Source organism: Puntigrus tetrazona, chromosome 4, assembly GCF_018831695.1.
Source record: "Puntigrus tetrazona isolate hp1 chromosome 4, ASM1883169v1, whole genome shotgun sequence".
Lineage (NCBI taxonomy): Eukaryota > Metazoa > Chordata > Actinopteri > Cypriniformes > Cyprinidae > Puntigrus > Puntigrus tetrazona.
The window spans coordinates 13,129,763-13,142,424 of record NC_056702.1 but is presented as its reverse complement, the minus strand read 5'-3'; the positions used below and the strand labels follow the sequence as shown (position 1 = coordinate 13,142,424).

Genomic DNA, 12,662 nt, shown 5'->3' with positions numbered 1-12,662 from the left:
AGTTTCTCATACAAGTAAAAAACTTGATTTAATTTATTAATTATTTTATTTATTAAATGCTTATCAAATTAGGTAGCATTTCCTGTATAATTATTCTTAAGACGCAGTTATTTGTTTAATATGTGTGCGGTAAAATAACATGGAATAACTCTGTAACGCGTTGTATGCATTTCCCATTTTCTCCTCCGTTTCTTATTTTCCCTTCCACATTAAATATTATTTTAAACAAATTCCATTTGATCCGTGAAGATAACGTTTGATGTCTGATACCTTGTGGTAAAGTATGTGTGGACCTAGATGTCGAATTTTTTTTTTCATTTTTTTTTTTTTTATTTATATGAATCATCTGACATAAAAGCGTTCAATTATTTACTAGTTGAAAATGATTATTAACACGTATTTATGACATAACCGTAATGGATATATCAGAATCTACATAATTTTTCACATTTCATACACTATATACTGCAGAGCGCAAACTCTCGCCACCTTCCCAAAATGCATCGTCTCGTACAGAGGTGCGCACAGGAACCTAGGTGTCCCATGATCCCCCGGTGCCGCAGTCCTTCGCTCTCACCCCATCCGGCTCATATCTCCCGCGCACAAACACACGTTCGCCCTTCTCATCGCACACAGCGGAGGCAGCGCCAGTGGGTGGTGGAGGGGCGGACATGATCAGGGTTGTTTCGGGTCGGACAGGAAGCTCTCTGGCTGTGAGGTGTGTTTGTGGGTGTCGGTGTGTGTGAAACAGGAAGTCGGCGGGCTGTAGGCTTCCAGCCATGTGTGTGTGAGAAGCTGGCGGAGGTCCGGCCCGGATGGCAGACATCCCAGGTGAGTGTGTGTGTGTGTGTGAGAGTCCAGCCAGGGCAGGGGGTCTAACTGGGCTTGGAGCCAGCGCTCAGCTGGATGCCCCTCCGCCAGAAGAAAGACTCGGGGTCTCTCTCTCTCCTCCGTTTCCATTCGTTCCTTTTTTCCCGTCTCCCGTTTCTTCCACATAGATCAGTCGGAGGCCGTATTACACCCGAATTCACTTCCACACACTCACGCCGCAAATCTGTGTGCCTCGCACAGACAAAACAGACAAAAGTTTAAACATACAGTACATTTTTCTGTAATATATAAAATGTAATATATATTTCTCCCCAAACCACAAAGGTTACGGAGTCCAGCTGTGTATTCGAGTGTTATGAACACAGATGGATTCATGTGTGGTTTGTATTTTTAGCGCTACTTGCTTAAAGCGCCCCTATTATGGATTTTTGAAAACGAGCTTTCGTGCGGTGGGTAACGCAGCTCTGAGTGAACGAAAACATCCTGCAGAGTTTTAAATCTGAAAGTGAGCCGTGTGTGAAGTTATTGTCTCTCAAAAATAAGAGTCGACTCTGAATCATTGAAACGAGTCGTTTTAGAAACGAATCGTTTTTTAAAACAAATGCCAAGCGTCAAAATATTGCCCGACAAATCTTTTGCCGTCGGTCTGAATGAAAATGCTAATTCATTCACGCTTTTTTGATCGTTAAAAACGCACCGACGCTGCTTTAAATGAAATCAACCAATCGCCTGAGGGGTTTGGAAAAATGAATCGTTGAATGAATCATTTCATTGAACAAACAAGGTACCCGCAAAACCTCCTTTCGTTACCAATAATAATCCTAATGTATATTGTTGCCATGAAATAAAATTACTCAAATCATGGCGTTTAAGATATTAACTCTAACTGTTGACATGTAAATCATCCTGCATTATTGCAAATGGGCCAAACCACTCAAAATCTCATAGACTTCCATTTGAAGAAGTGAACCGAGTCGCTAAAAAACTGAATTTAGTAGACTTTGGGATGGCTGTAGAACCGTGTAGAACATCTATATCAACTGGTGTTATTTTAGTATTCATTATATACTATTATTTTGATTTTCAATGGGCTTGAATGACCAGAGTCTGATCACTTTTTATATTATTTATAATAGCATTTAAATTTATATTATACTGTTTATCGTATAACATTACCATCCCATTTTTGGTATTAGCAACTTTAGTGCATCAACTCAAAATGTAATATTTGTTTTATTTAGCTAAAGCTTAAATCTACATGAATAAAATAGGCTTTTAAGGGAAGCAGGATATTAAATATCACCTTAGCAACAACTCTTTTCCCAGTCTGTCAGTACCATTCACTTCTGCAGTAGCATGTTTAGCCACAGGTTGGCGCTATGCGACCACGTTTTTGCCTTCCTCAGCGCTCGTCTTGTTTGATTTTTCTCAATTTCTCTTGTGTTCATAATAACCCGCGAATGAAGATTTTAACTTGATATTAAGTTGCGCAGCAATGTAGACGAATAGATATTTAAGTAAAAAAAGCGAGTGGTTCTGGCATATTTAAAACTCACAAGCCTGCTGGAGCCAAGTCAAGAGACCTCACTCATAAGATATTCTAGATGGCTCCGAGGAAATAAAAAATATATATATATAACAGCGCACTTCTCTCTGTCGAGCCGCAAAAACCCGATTTGACCTGGTGTCATTTATGTGTGATTTCTCGTTTTGGATCGGTGCTTAAAATAATTCGGTCATGATAATCTGTCGCTTTCAGTTTCGTTTCGTGAAGGCGGATTTGACGGGTTGCAGTGGTGGGTTTTCTCCCAGTCAACAGGCTCTTGTTTGTCTATTGTGTGGGAGCGCATTGTCGTTCGGTCCTGAGGGAAGAAGGTAATGGGAGGTAGAGAGAGCGCGATTGCATCTGTACACTGAAATTACCAGCGATCACACAGGCTGATAAAGTCTCTCCGTCTATGCAGAGAGAGAACAAGATTAAGATGACTGCCCTGGAAATTTACAGCTGCGAAATAAAGCTACGTGAACGGACTGCGTTGATCCAAATGCGCGGCCCGAGAACACGGTCCTGTTGGCCGTTACGCTGTTGTTGGCGTACGGTGCGATTTATTGCACTGGAAACTGCGCTAGTGTTATAATGGTAGCGTCTAGTATCCGTTGCATTGCTTGCACTTGGTTATAATAGGTGCTGCTGGGTTTGCACATGCGTAGTCGTGAACAGTTTTGTTGCATTTCATGCTTGCAATATAGACGGCTTTGTTAATAGTAACGGCCTTCTAGTTTTGTCTCCTTACTTGCATGCACCTTTCAAAATAACAGATGCTACTTTTTGTGTTGCATTGAATGAATGCATCGTAGCAGCGTTGTTGCTAGTTGTCTCGCGTTACGTACGATATATAAAGCCTCTGTTGCGTTGCGGTGCATTAGGCAGCTTTGCGTTGCTAGTTTTGTCGCCTCGCATGCATTGTAGACAACAGCCACTGCTAGTTATTTCGCACTGCATGCATTGGACAACTTCGTTGACATTAGCAGGCATTGCTAGTTTTGTCGCAATGCATGCATTGTAGACAACAGCCAATGCTAGTGATATAGCATGCATTAGACCGATTAAGCTAGTTTTATCGTACGCATGTATGCATGCATCATCTTCAGGTAGTTTTGTTTCCGTTGCGGAAGCTGCTAGTTTATTTGGATCACATATGTGCGTAATATGCCATTCGCAATACAGACAAATTCGTTAATTGTAACGCGAGCGCGGCAGTTGCGCGAGAGTTCTATGCAGCCGCTTTCCTTTTATTAACAACACAATCGGTTTTGTCGCATCGCATTACAGTTCTCTCTTAAAACGTGAATCTCTTGGTCCAGGGGCGCCGCTGATTATTACCTCAGTCTCTTGCTAGCGTGCGGCTGCGCTTCTGTTAACTTACGAATTGAGCAAGCTCCGTATTTGACTCGCCTCGTTATCGGCTCCTTTCAAAGCTTCACAAGGGCGTAAAATGATTAGAGGAGAGCCTGACAATGCATGAAGAGATTTGCACAGTTTCCGTAGATGTCAGGTGCAGCCGTTACACTCTAAAAAGAGAAAAGGATGAATATTAAAGGCCTCCGTCTTTTCTCCTTTTCTTTTCGCCGCGACATTCACATCTTCTTTAGAGAGAATAGGGCCCAGGGCCCGCTCTGATTGGTAAGGGCACGCTCCCGTAGCCAGGAGAATCCAACCTGATGAAAAGAATTTTGTCTTTTAAGTATAATAGTCATTACTGTCTCACATTCGCTCGGCCTGCCTCTCTCAGGTCAGAGCTTACCCTGTTTTTTTACCGAAATGGCGGTGGTTCACAAGATGGAGCGGTGGTTCACAAGATAGAGAACATTTTTTAACTTTTGATTTATTATTTTTTAGCTTGACGTTACCACATCTTGCTTACCAAAAAAAAAAAAAAAAAAAGTTAAAAGTAAAAAAAAATTAAAATTCTAATAATAATTTATCAATAAGAAATCATTTGCTAAAATAATATTTTTCAATATTTTTCTATATTTTTCTACCTAGCTAACAATTAATTAATAAGAAACAATTAGCTAAACTTGTTTACTTTTCAGTTAGAATCTAAATACTGTTATGCAAATAAATCAATATTCCTGGTTATAAACACCACGCGATTTTAAGATCCAGAACGGCCTTTTCTACCGTGGAAACATGCAGAACGGTTCCAGATTGGCCGCTGGTACCCTATCGGTAGAAAAGGGTCTTCGGTGTGCTGTTTATGTCTGTCTGTGACACTCTCGCTGATGTAGTAACTCCTGTATTATCTCTCTCCCCTCCTCTTATCTCAATGTATTTCCCTTCCTCGTCCCCCTTTGCTCACGGAGAGAGAGAGGGCTATCTGCTCTTTGTAGTTTTCTGACTATTTATGTCGGACAAGGTCAGAATCGTTTAAACTTGCCTGGCTCCCTCAGACCCAAAGATAAGATGAGAGCAGAAAGGATTGGGATCGATGGAGGAGTGCAGATTTATTCTCCCCTCTCTCTTCCGCTCTCTCTCTTTGTCTCTCGTCCATCCTTCTCGCTATTTTACAGAGGTTTGGCGACGTCGGATCCATTTGTCTTTTTTACTTTCCCGTTCGTCGACCCCTTTAAAATACTGTACCTAAACGGGCCGCTTTGCTCATCCAGATCAAATCAAAGAGCAAATTAAAACGCTATCAAATAAATCTGACGGACGGCTCGCGCTCGCGGGGACCGACGGAGAAGCCTCCTGAGAGTTTCCGCGGGTTTGGAAAAACTCGCTTAACCGAATGTTCTGTTACCGTTTAGGCACCCTCATGTTGGACTGAACTTTCTTTCGTTGAACACAAAAAAGTGAGGCGTTTCGAAGAATGCTCACGCTGCCCTTTTCCAAACAGTAGAAGTGGACGGTGGCCAAAGCTGTTAAGTGATTCAAGATACGTACTTCTAAATCTGCGAAAGCCTTGTGTGAGGGACGTTTTTGTGTTCATTAATGTATCCGTCGTACTCCACATATTCAATCTCGACGTATTACTTGAAAGAATAAATTGTGTTCTGCTTCACTGACATCAATCAAAGCTAGCCTGTAACTTCGTAAGCCTTTATTCCGCACGAGTTTTTTTTTTTTTTTTTTAAAGAAATGTACAGTTGTTGTATTTATTATTATAAATTTTTTTACTATAATTTTTTTATATTTTACAGTAAATGCTTACAATAGTAATATTTCTGTTTAATATTTATATTTATTATTATTATTATTATTATTATTGAATTATTATTATTAATTTGCCTGATTTTACATACCATAACAATAGTGATATTTTTTCATATTTTTAATTAATAATAACAATAATAATAAGTAGTAGTAATGTATCATAATAGTAAATATTTTAACCAAATTGTGTATCCCTACAAACTAGAGTTATTACCATATTTTCCTAAAATAAGTCGTAATTATGTATCGGTCACTGCTTCATTCTAGAATGGATGAAGCTATTTTGATGATATTTTTATTTTGAAATTTCTGATTCATTGACAAAGACAAGTAGGTTTCGTGTCGCCAATTTTATTATTTTTTTTTTTTAGGTGATTCATAATGTATTCAAAACTTGGAAACAACGGAAAAAAATCACCTGGAAATTAAAATGGGAAAGTTCTTTTTCTTTTCTTTCCCTCTCATTGTTGCTCCTAAAACGAAATTCTAGCGTCAGAACCCCGCAGTCCTCGTCTGCTTTCGTTGCACGCAAATAGGGCGGCTGCGACGTTCTGCGAAATATCTCCTTTTATTCTTCACGGGGGGGGGTTCATATGGATTTTATCAACACGAGCGCGACAGAACGCTGACAGAATTTTCTTTTAGCTGCAAACTCTCCCTTCAGATGTGTTTGTTAGGCGCTGCGGAGTGAGCCCTGCGTGTGTGTCGGGAGAAGCCTCTGGTCTTATGTTACTCTGTCGTGACTCTTTATGATAGATGGCTCAACCCAACCCTACTGGCCCCTGTCACAACCGTTTACCTCCCCCCGTCAGCGCACCGCGTGGATGAGAGAGCGTGTGTGTGTGTGTGTGAGAGAGACAGAGAGGTCCGTGTTTGCTCGTTGCCACTTTGTGATTGACAGGTCTGGGATGACTCCCCGCTGCACTGGGCCAGGTACCACGAGTGTGTGTGAACGGCAGACAGACAGGAGCCGGCTATTGGGCTCGGTGGAGAAGGTCACCTGACCCAGGATCAGTCCTGGAGAGCCCAGGTGTGCTAACACAAAACGTGTGTGTGTGTGTGTGAGACGAATTTCATCTCCTATCTTTTATTCCCAAACTCTCACATTCTCTCATAATTAAGCGACTTGAAAGCTTTTTCATAAAACACATAATCCACTCCATTTTTACGTCTCCCAAAGAATCGTTTGATTTTTTTTTTTTTTTTTTTAAATCACACGCTCCCGTTTCCGAGCACGTCCTATTCTTTTCGTCCCTCCGCCGCTCTCTTTTCATTCTCCGTGTCCTTCGTTCCCGAACCCGATCCTCTTCGCGGGCTGAAAACGCTCGCGCAAGTGCAAAGCCTTCAGATATACAGGTACGAGCGAAGTCGAGCTTATTTTATCTCTGTAAAGTTTCGCGTGGCCCCGATGCGATTTATCACGGCTCCGGAGTCGAGTCGGGAACTTTATTGGTCTGTTTCGTGTGAAAACGCAGCCCTTGTTTTTCGGTACGGTTTTAAAGAGGGATGCGCCGATTTTGAACTTTGGGCATGTCCGAGAATGGTCTTTCGGGTCGGTGTTTGCGTCCGTTGATCGATGCATGCAAATTTAATTCACGTATCGAATGTCGCCGTTTTGCATGCAATTTTAATACGTCACCAAGGTGAAGTCACTTAGCTGTTAACAGTTGAAATTATTAGGCGCCTGCTCAAAAATAATCACTAATCAAGTCAGTGGGACGTCACTGATGTGCTTTTAGATATCCCGGAAGATGTAAATAAAGCAGTTACGAAAGAGGATTTAGGGGGAGAAGTGTTAAGGTTGTAATTATGAAGGTCTCCTCGTTCCCACGTCAGCGTCTTTGTGCTCTTTCTGTGTCGATTTCATTTGATCTGGTGTGTTGTGATTTGTCTGACTAAGCTTTTAAGAAGTCAGCTGCCACCCACTAATTTGGATGCTGTGCCTCTAGAAACTATTATTATTATTATTATTATTATTATTATTATTATTATTATTATTATTATTATCTTTTCAATGCCTTATTCTGTCATTTTCGCTTATAAAATAATAAATCATTAATTATCACTTTTGAAATGCACTGACGAGTTTCATGGCGTTATAATGGACGCTATCAGATATTGCCAGATGATAAAATATTTAGATCTCTAAATAAAAAAACAATACTGGTTTTTCATCTTTTTAAATTCACGTTGCTCTAATTTTGTTGGCGGGGCGCATATTTAACCATAAAGATAGATTATTTTAATGAAATCGTTTTATTTTGAAATACTTGAAGTGCACAAATAAATCAATAAATAATTTGTTTGCGTATATGTAAATATAATCGTGTTTAGATACGAACTTCGTCTATTTATTTTTTTTTATTCATAATTAATTTTTTTCGCTCTTATAGTGAGAGTTTATCATTATATCGTGACTAAACATCTCACCCCACCGAACATCTGGCAGTACCTCTGCCTCCTTTAGATGGCACTCTTGCACCAGTCAACCTCTTTCCTCTTTTCTGTCTTTCCTCGTCTAGGTCTCTGTCTCTCTCCTTTCCCGCCTGTCTGTCTGTCGCGCGCAAACATATTCCACGTGTTTTCCCTGGAATCTCTCTCTTTTTTTTGTTGTTGTTGCCGTGTTTGTTTATATAGAAACGTACTGTACAATGCGTGAATGCACTCTGCAGCGGGCATTGACCTGGTCCGTTGTCCTCCCGGTGAGCGTAGGTGTCATGTGATTAGCTTTGAGGGCCACCGTGGATCTTTCTGGCATTATGATATGAAAGACCGGCTCTTCCAAGCCGTGACTCTGGCAGGAAAAATGCTATTCGCACACTCGATCGCCGCCTACGAAACTCTCACCCACATGCACACCCAATTATGTGGGGTGATCCCTTAAAGTAACTGCTATACCGCGTCACGCGTATTTGGGTCTTTCTCGACCTGCCTTTCTGTATCTTTGAACACAGAGCGATTCTAAACAGTGGCTTGGCTAGCATTTTTAACGTTGTGATGTTATGTTGTTATTGTAAATACGTTAACATGGGTTATTTTTATTTTTATTTTTACAGTAAAAATTAGTATAAGAACGCTATTATGTTTTTAATATATGTATGTAAAGTAGCTGTAGGCTGCTTTATCTTAGTTATATCCATGCAAAAATAAAAAGTTAAGATTCCAAAAAAAATTCACAAGTGGTTTTATGTTTATAAAAAAACACATTAAATGTAAGTGAAGTGACTACTTTCAAGGTTTCGGATACGTTTTTGGAGAATAGAATGCCGTCATTCAGTGTAACACAATTTTTATTAATAAATTCAGACAACGTGCTTATTCTGACTACGTAGTAAAATATATAAAAGAATAAGGAAGCATGTCAAATTTTACTGTGTTTTAAACGAGCAAAAAATCTTACCTAGGATTGTGGCAATTTCTTTTTTGACAGCATTTAATGTTTTAATGTCATTAATTGATTTTTTTTTGTAAATATGGCTGACAAGATTGTTACACTGAATGACATTTTAGCGGGTAAATTGAGTAAATCAGGGAAAATTGTCTGATTTATTTCATTTTGGCTCAGAAAAACAAAAACAAACTTAACTACTGCACTAACTATTAATAAAATACACACACACACACACACACACACACACACACACACACATATATGAACACAATTTCTCTGAGAGAGTTCCCTCTTTCAAAACTGCATCAAAACTAAAAATGACTAAAGCACACCGAACTTGAAATCATTTTAGAAAGAAAGACTTCACTGGAAAGTAACTAGCTGACCTCACTAATGAACCAGTTGGTTGTTGGACCCTCCTGACCTATTCCCGAAGATTCCTGTTCTCGTTTCCTGTAACGGAAACCTATCGGACAGTTGTTTAGAAATTCATAGATATTAGCTTCTGTTGCTGTTGGACTCTGCGAGCGGGGGTCAGAGTAGTTTTGTCGGGGCCCGCCGTGGGCGTTTGTGCATTGAAACTCTTTTAACTGATGCTGCGTGTAGTGGGCTGGGTTCGTCCGGTGGATGGGAGGGGTAGGAATGTAAACCCTTCCCCAGAGAGGGTGACAGGCTCGCGGGCTCAACAGAACCTCTGCCCCCGGTCCCAGGGCGCCAGGGTGGGTCACTCTTAACCCGGGCTGAAATAGCCAGTTCCTGAGTGTATGTTTGTGTTTGTGTGTGTGTGTGTGTGTGTGTGTGTGTGCAGACAGCGCTTTTTGTTTAGTTTTTTTTGGCTTGCTGGCGCTCTCTTTGTGATTAATAAACATGAAAAGTGAAACTCGTTTATCGGCAAAGCAGATTTTGCTCTTAATTTCAGTCGTAAAAAATCCAGCAAATGCCGACTTCCAAGTTAAATCGTAATTATTGTTTGTCAGTATTGCAGTGCGGCGTAAATCGTCATCACTTTTAAAAAATATAAGAATCGGAGTCAGGTGGAACCGAATTGTATTGACCTTTCAGACATGAAACATTTGTCCAAGCAAATATTGAAGTTTCTGTGAATGCTCGAATTAGTTTACGTTTAGTTAATGTTCCCGGTTTCAGAAAGAGACCGAATGTGTATAAAATAGATTTTTCTACGCGATTCACCTTTACACGAAGGTTCGTGCATATGAACGTCCGGTCTTAAAATACTTGTAAACATTTATTAAAAGCGTTATTCGTAGTGCTGAAGTCGTCAGTCTAGTTCACCCTTAAATATATGTTATGCTCTAAAAATGTGTTACAGGGGTTCTCGTGTGTGTGTGTGTGTGTGTGTGTGTGTGTGTGTTCAGTAATTGGGCTCTCTCTCTCACACACACACACGGTGCTGCTGAAGCGTTTAGCGGTGCCAGGGAATTAGTGTGTGTTTATTGTCCTAGCAGAGAGGGAGTCTGGGTAAGCACTTAATGCCACCATAGGAAACAAGAGGTGGATGAGACCAGCACTCTGAAGGAGGGTGGAAAATCACTGCACACGCTGCAAGTCAAGAGGTGCTTTTACCAAAGCAGATGGAACATTTACATTATTAGTCTAATAGTCACATTTTTATTGTTTTTTTTCATTGCGATATCAGTATATAGTTCGTTACGTCAGTCATATCACAAGGTCGCGTGGATGGAAAGCGAGCGTTTGTATTTTTTCTCTTAATGCGCGTAGCGTTTGTTCGGGATTCCTAGCATCACTTAAAATTCATTTGACCTGCTTGGTGGTAATGTCGAACCCACCTTATCTGTTTGAGGTTTCTGGTTTTGATACGCTCCACGCGGTCGTGGGAAACCTGGGAATATCAGGGAGGTTTTTAAAACGCGTTTTTTAGGCGTTTAAATATCATGGGATTTAGTAACATATTCTAAATTCGAAAATGATACATTTTATATACAGGCTAATTCGATCATTTCTATTAATGATATATTTATAAAATGTTCACGTGTGTGTGTTTGTTTTAAGCCTTATACAGTAATCGCAAAACTAAGTCCTAAGTTGTTGGGGTTTTCCAAAGCTTTTGAAACGCTGTCAACAAGTCAAAGAGAACAAAATCGTCATAAGCTGGCGTTAAATATCATTAAGAAAACGATAAGTATAGTTTCTTACATTAAAAAATACCTGCGCCTCAGAGTGAGCAGACAAAACACAATAAATGCAGTCATTGCTTTCGGAGGTGGATGCCTTCTGTTTGGAAAGTTCTGAGAAGACGTTATACAGAAATACTTTGACTTCGCTCAGGCATTTCAGTTGACCCTTTATTTTATTTTTTTCGGCGCTGTATCGCTCGTTTCTAATGCGATCGTGATGGAAACGCAGCTCTAGGAGGTTCAGAAGGTTTAAGAGTTTATATACTATTTATTAGACTATTAGAGCAGTATATTCTGCAACTCTAAATTGTCTGTATGCTCATTTATTCTATATCGTACGAGATGGCGTCTAGGTTGACTGTGGAGTCCACCAATCCTGAAGCTTGCGCTGTGCGTTGAGTGACCTACAAAACCTGCTGACGGACATTTTCCCTCATAACGAGCATCTAAAGACGACACACCTGCCTGTTATTTTGAGTTTCCTGATGCGCATGTTTGTTTCCCCTCGGACCGTGCGCAGCCCATATATATAGTAAGCCGTTTTTTTTTTTTCTGGCTTATTGGAAAAATATCGATCGGGCCCAACACGAATACATAATGTAATAGATTTTTAGTAGCACCGGTGTATATTTTTTTTCAGACATTTCGTTATTTTGCATGCTGTGGATGCGAAAATGCAGAAAATCGAACTTGATCCAATTTTTAATTTTTTTTTGATGGACAAACGTTTCCGAGGCAGCCGAAAAATGTCGAACCCTGCGTGCAGTTGCTTTTAAAACCTAACTTAAAATAAGCAGAATTCATAATTATGTCGTTTAGGAACATCACGGAAAAGCTGAATGCGCTATATACGATTGACAGACATATAGTTTAATACAAATAAAACAGCATTAGGCCCACCTGGAAATTATAGGCCCCCCCCGCGTCCTGTTATTTTTGTTGCATCTTCCACGTAGAATTACTCTTTATAAGGCAGTCGTAAAGCAATGCTAACCGTCTCGGGTAGAAACGTCTAGTTTTTTGTGGGAGGTCGACCCTGACGTCGAATTAGGTCCATTTTGAATTTGCACTCGACAAAGTATTGACTTTCACTGCGCCAATATAGGACTGTCATTCAGAATATTGGCAGACTGTAGCAAAAGATAATTACCGGCTAAGGTTTGTGTGATATAAATGATCTGTCGGGGGAGAATGAGGGAGTTTCTATTGAGGTGTGTCGGGGGCCGTGGAGTGGAGCAGGAAGCACACTTGTCCACCGACAGAAAGAACGCTAACTAGATAACGCGTATCGGTTTTGTCAGAGTTGCGGCTTTGGCTGTAACTTCACACGTTATCTGCATAGGTAGAAAAAAACCGCTGCATTTATATCAGGCGGGGGCTGTGCTTCTGTTTATGCGAATGCACGGTTTTGCGTTCGTGTGTATCTTGAATGTCAAAAAACGGCTATCTTTTCGATGGGCGGGCATGTGGTCCTGTAATAAAAGGCAAAGGGTTTGTGACACGGCACGAAATTGCTATCGTAATGTGCATTATTTGTGCTTTTTTCTGTTTAAAAAAATTAATAATT

General features: G+C 40.3%; 1 protein-coding gene across 1 annotated transcript in view; it reads left to right on the top strand.

Moving 5' to 3' along the window:
* The window catches only part of taf3 (TAF3 RNA polymerase II, TATA box binding protein (TBP)-associated facto), a 42,594-nt gene that overhangs the window by 2,484 nt on the left and 27,448 nt on the right, over positions 1-12,662 (top strand).